The sequence below is a fragment of the Mytilus californianus genome, unplaced genomic scaffold, assembly GCF_021869535.1.
Source record: "Mytilus californianus isolate M0D057914Y unplaced genomic scaffold, xbMytCali1.0.p SCAF_3, whole genome shotgun sequence".
NCBI classification, from domain to species: Eukaryota; Metazoa; Mollusca; class Bivalvia; order Mytilida; family Mytilidae; genus Mytilus; species Mytilus californianus.
In genome coordinates, this window is record NW_026262679.1 from 102,816,300 (window position 1) to 102,822,166 (window position 5,867).

At 31.4% G+C, this 5,867-nt stretch overlaps 1 long non-coding RNA gene across 1 annotated transcript; it reads left to right on the forward strand.

Annotated features, from left to right (window-relative positions):
• Nucleotides 1-522: 522 nt before the first annotated feature.
• LOC127735635 (uncharacterized) lies at nucleotides 523-5,005 on the forward strand. Its single transcript, XR_007998536.1, has 3 exons — nucleotides 523-542; nucleotides 1,824-1,930; nucleotides 4,956-5,005. It is a non-coding gene; the product is annotated as an uncharacterized LOC127735635 (long non-coding RNA).
• The last annotated feature ends 862 nt before the right edge of the window (nucleotides 5,006-5,867 follow it).

The window sequence follows — 5,867 nt, forward strand, 5'->3', positions numbered from 1 at the left end:
CTGAAAGTCGGGTATTTTTTTCGTTAAGTATTTTAATTATACGCACATTCGAAAAAAAAGGTTAGAGTGTCATGTCTGTCTGTCCGTCAAAGCTTTACACATTTCGAACTGAGAAAAACTGTAATTGGATATTTACCATTCAACACTTATTAAGTTATTATACATGTGTCATGTGTATCCGCCTTTAGATGTATCTAAGGGACTTTATACATATATATTTATATTGATAGGAACTCACTGGGTATGGGAAATGGTACAGATGATAGTGAACGGCAAGGCTGAATACTATTCTAAAGCTAAAGCATGTTGTATGTTGGAATTCCATTTGCCGGATGAATACAGTATTTTACAGAGGCCAAGAATATTTAACTGTCATTTTACGCCAAAATGTTTACCGAAACAAGCGTTTAAGTAAAAGTGTAAAATGATAATTATTGAACGAAACCCGAAAGATATTCTTACATCTCAGTATCACCACTTGTAACTATTCCCTCAATTCTCACTTCTATGCTCAGACTTTCTAAAAAGTGTATATACAAATGGTAAGTTATGAGATTTCAGATAAAGCATATCATATCTTCTCGATCGAGTTGCTACTTACCATTTGATTTTGCCTTTGGCATCTTTCGCCTTTCTTTTACAATGCTTAATCAATTTCTTTACAGGTCAATACGTCTTAAATGACGGGAATGGATTGATGTATAGGTTAGATAATTATTGGTTATTTTTTATAAATATTTAAACCGAGGCGTAGTCGAGGGTTTAAAATGTTCATAAAACATGACCAAGTATTGTCTGACCATATTCACACCATTGAGTAACAAAATTAGCCTCTTGTAATAATCAAACCTTAATATGAACTCACTTTAAATTTAAGAAGTAAAAGGGATGTGAATCATATTTAATGGTCATTTAGGTAGATGAAATAAAATAGCAATGAGATAGTTTTGTGATAACAAAAACAGGATAAATTATTCAAAAACTGAGATTTCTTTTGCTTTAGTTACAATTTAATACTTATATATCTAAAGTTCCTTCTTTTTAAAAAGCACTCAATGATATAAATCAGCGTTTCTAAAATTGCATAATTTTATCAATAAATTTTAAAATTACAATCATTTCAACATCAGATGCTTACTTTTTTATGGATGAATGTATTGCCTTTTTTTAAAAAAAACTTCCATTGATTTTTTTATCAGCAGTCATTGTTTCTAAAATAAAATCATTGATTTTAAGGTTTCGTATAAAAATTAGATTAAAATTTTTTTTATCTACACCTTTGATCCCTTTTCAATTCTTTTATTTTTCTATATAATACAAAGTCATGTAATATGTGCCATTTAAACGTTAACATTGTTAAAATTTCAACATAAAATGTTTTTATAGTTCTATTCTCCTGTTTTCATTGATAATAATTAGATAAACAACAGTACTCATGATTTTTTTTCTTTTGTCCTTTTCCTACAGAAATTGCCACCGGGGATTGTGCAGTTTTTAAGTATTCATTTTAATAAGTTATCTACAATGAAGTCATTCACGTATAGCATTGTATAGTGCATGGAAAGCCATGTACTAGGAAAAATAGAAAGGAAAATACTGATTTTCCATTGGACGAGAATGGGTGAGTATGTTCTAAAACAATAATAATGGTGTTTTTGTGTAAAAAAAAAACATCATATATATAGCAATTAAAAAGGTTCATTTAAATTTTTTTTTATATCGTTTATCATCCTAAGATTTACAGTGTGAAATATCATAAATTTAGTTTTTTTTTCAGATATTGCATAAAAACGCTAAAAAATTTATGAACTTTTCATTGGCAGATCGGAATGTGAGTTCCAATTGGTTCTTTTACCGAAAACAATGGTCTGATTTCTTGTCATCAAGTGACAACCCATGGCTTGTATTGAAATATGAAGACATTAAACAGGTAATTTTAGATGATTACTGACTACATAAGACAAAATCATTTGAAATTACTGATAGAGCTTTGACATTTAAAACTATCATATGAAAAGAATAGACATAATAAAATTAAGTCATTTAGATTTCTTAAATGAAAATGAACCAAACATTGTTACGGTTTATTCGCTGCTTGATTGAACAATGTAGAAGGCTAGAAAATAAGGTGTTATTCGCATTTTTCCTATTCTTATGTTTGTTTGTATTTTCCTTTCAGTCACATTTAGTGAACAATGTTAAATGACGCAAAAGTTACCCAAAATTAGTTAACATTATGATTTTCATAATGAAAAATATGCAATAATGACGTCATATGAAAAAAATCAGTGACAAAACGTGCCATTTAATATCATTTCTATATATTTTTCATCTAATGCTTTAATTTTACAAAAAACAAATTTGCCTAGAAAATTACTGTTTAGCATAACAGACTTTTATTGTCAAAAGAGCAACATCAGACTTAGCAATCAGTTTTTTTTTAATAAATCTGTTGCTGATATGGTCCAATTTATCAATTTTAGACCTAAAAGTTAAGGAATTAATCATTTAAAAATTATAATAACAAAAATACCGAACCGAAGGAAAATTCAAAACGGAAAGTCCTTTATCTAATGGCAACAACAAAAGCTCAAACACATCAAACGAATGGAAAACAATTGTCATATTCCTGACTTGGTACAGGCATTTCCTTAAATAGTGAATTAAACCTAGTTTTATAGTTTGTTAAACCTCTCACTTGTATGACAGTGGATTAGGATTAGGATTTGATAATATTCATTTTATATGCACAATATATCTAAATGAAATACAAGGCCCTTTTCAGCTATGTGTTATTTAATTGATTATACTGAACGTTCTGACATTAATGTCTTTTCAATTGAAAATGAAAGTAATTAACTATGACGTCATGTACATAACAACGTTACATTTATTAGAAGAAAAAAAACAAAAGTGAAGCAAGATGTATTTTTTTTTATGTTGACAGTCTATGAAAAAAGTTTGAGAACGAAATGTAGAACTTGAGCATTGTCTTTAAACTTATTTATTCAAATAGATTATCGATTTCTGATTCGTCTGCACGAAAGGGTGACATTCATAAAAATTGTCTCCCGCGGAACTTATGAGATAGAGTAAATTATCTCCCTCGTATTAACCAATCAAAATCTGGCATTTTAACGTGTAGTATAATAAATGACATTCTCTACAAATATTTTACATGGACTTCAATGTGGTTTATTGTAATGTTTATAAAATTGAGAATGGAAATGGGGAATTGTCAAAGAGACAACAACCCGACCAAAGAGCAGAAAACAGCCCAAGGCCACCAATGGGTCGTCAACACAGCGAGAAACTCCCGCACCCGGTGGCGGGTTTCAGCTGAATGCAGTTATGTAGACGCGTAAATATTTTCATTTGTTCACAGCAATCTGCTAGAACTAACGGCTATCTTTCTCCGTCTAGTCTGATTAAAGATTAACTAAGACGTTTTTATATGACCGCAAAATGTTTGCAGCGTATAATGGTATGGCGATGTCGTCGTCGTCATCATCGTCTTCGTCGTCATCGTCGTCGTTGTCGTCAGAAGACATTTGTTATTAAGAAAGTAACTTGAGTATAAGTTTATTGATCATTATGAAATTGTACCGAAAGGTTCCATACCACAAAAACAAGGTTGGGATTGATGTTTCGGGTTATTGTCCTGACTGTGTAGGAAATAGTAGCCAAAAAGGGGCCAAAAAACAAGCATTTTCTTGTTTTAGGACAACAACTTGAGTAAAAGTCCATGGATCTCTATGAAATTGTACCACAAGATTCCATACCAAAAAAGGAAGGTTGTGATTGATTTTTTGGGTTTATGGTCCTAACCGTTTAGGAATTAGGGGCAAAAAAGGGGCTTAACTTTTCTAATACTTTGTATAAAGTGCTTATTTCTTGACCAATTTCAGAGTCTTTATTTCTTGTGGTGTTTTGATATGCTAAAACAAACCATGTATTAGATTTTGGATATTGGGCCCCGCATTTAAATTGGTCCACATTGAGGTCCAAAGGTCAAAATTTAACTTTGTTTGGTTTCATCAAAAATTTAATTATTGGGGTTCTTTAATATGCCAAAACTAACCGTGTATTTAGATTTTTAATTTTGGGCCCCGTTTTCAAAATGATTCATACTAAGGTCTGAAGGGTCCAAAATTTAAACTTTGTTTGATTTCAACAAAAATTTAATTCTTAGGGTTCTTTGATATGCTGAATCTACCTGTGTATTTTTTTTATTTTGGGCCCCGTTTTCATATTGGTCCACAGGGTCAAAATTAAACTTAGTTGACTTTAACAAAAAAGCACTTTTGGATTCTTTGATATGCTGAATCCAAAAATATATTTAGGTTTTTGATTAGGGACCATGTTTTCAAGTCGGTCAAAATCGGGATCCAAAACTAAACGTTTGATTTCAATAAAAATTGAATATATGGGGTTCTTTGATATGCTGAATCTAACCGTGTATTCATATTTTGGATTTTGGGCCACGTCATCAAATTGGTAAACATTGAGGTCCAAAAGGTCCAACATTAAACTATGTTTGATTTCATCAAAAATTGAATTGTTTGGGTTCTTTGATATGCTGAATCTAACCATGAATCTAGATTTTGGATATTGGACCATAATAAGTAATGTCCAATTTCAAATTTTTAAGACCACATCCATTCTGTATCAGAAACATATGTGGTCAAGTATTTAATAACAATCCTAATTCAGAGCTGTATCAAGCTTGAATGTTGTGTCCATACTTACTCCAACTGTTCAGGGTTCGACCTCTACGGTCGTATCAAGCTTTGACGGAGCATTTTATTATTTAAGTATTTTGGTTTAGAATCCAATAAATGTTTTATATATTTGGCTTTCCAAAGTTTTGATCTCAAATGTACCTGTTCAAAATTACACAATTGGAAGTCGTGCTTTATTAATATATAATTCATATATTGTTTATACATTTATAGAATACCTTCGCGAGTTTGATCAAACTCGCCGACTTCTTGGTTATCCACGTGAAGAAACTTTTTGAAAAGAAATACAAGAGAAATGCAGTTTGGACAAAAAGAGCTAAGAGAGAGTGGAACTGAGATTGTTAACTCTGATCAAACGTCCAAGTTATACAGAAAAGGTATTACAATAGGCCTTAGACAATTAAGCCTGGTATAAGTGACCACCTTTTTATGAATTGGCAAAGAATTTTGCATTTGAGAACCAAACAACTCACCAGTGCGGTTGCTTAAAAGCTCACTGCAAACAAACATTTGTTATATCGGTTCTTGAGGTGACAGTGTATTTTTCTATGTTCTTTTCATATTTCTTCATCGATGGTCTTAGATCATATTTCGGACATGTCCTGATACAGATATGGTGAGGAAGTATAAAAAAAAGTGCGGTATGGGTTTTGTTCCTTGTTGAAGGCCGTACGGAGACTTATAGTTGTAAACTTCTATGTCATTTGGTCTCTGGTGGAGAGTTGTCACATTGGCAATCATACCACACGTTCTTATTTCTATACGGAGTACACATTAGCATATATACCAAAAAGATTGAAATATATGAAAAAATACCGCTAGAATCTTTTCATCCAAATATGTGTCTGATTGGCCCCGTCAAAATTCCATATCAGATCCAATTCCGCTTAGATATTAATTTTTTTATCCTTAAACCGATATCCATGTTTAGTTTGACCTGAGTCGACTATCAATTACCCGCATTTCTAACTTGAAATAAAAAAAAGCATTGTCTCCATGTGGGCGTGAGTTGTAACATTGCCTTCATTCTTCATAATTATTGTTTATCAAATGCATGTTACTTCAATCGTTATTCACAAAATTCGATGAAGCATGCTTATAAAACATTAGTAAAATGTGCAAATT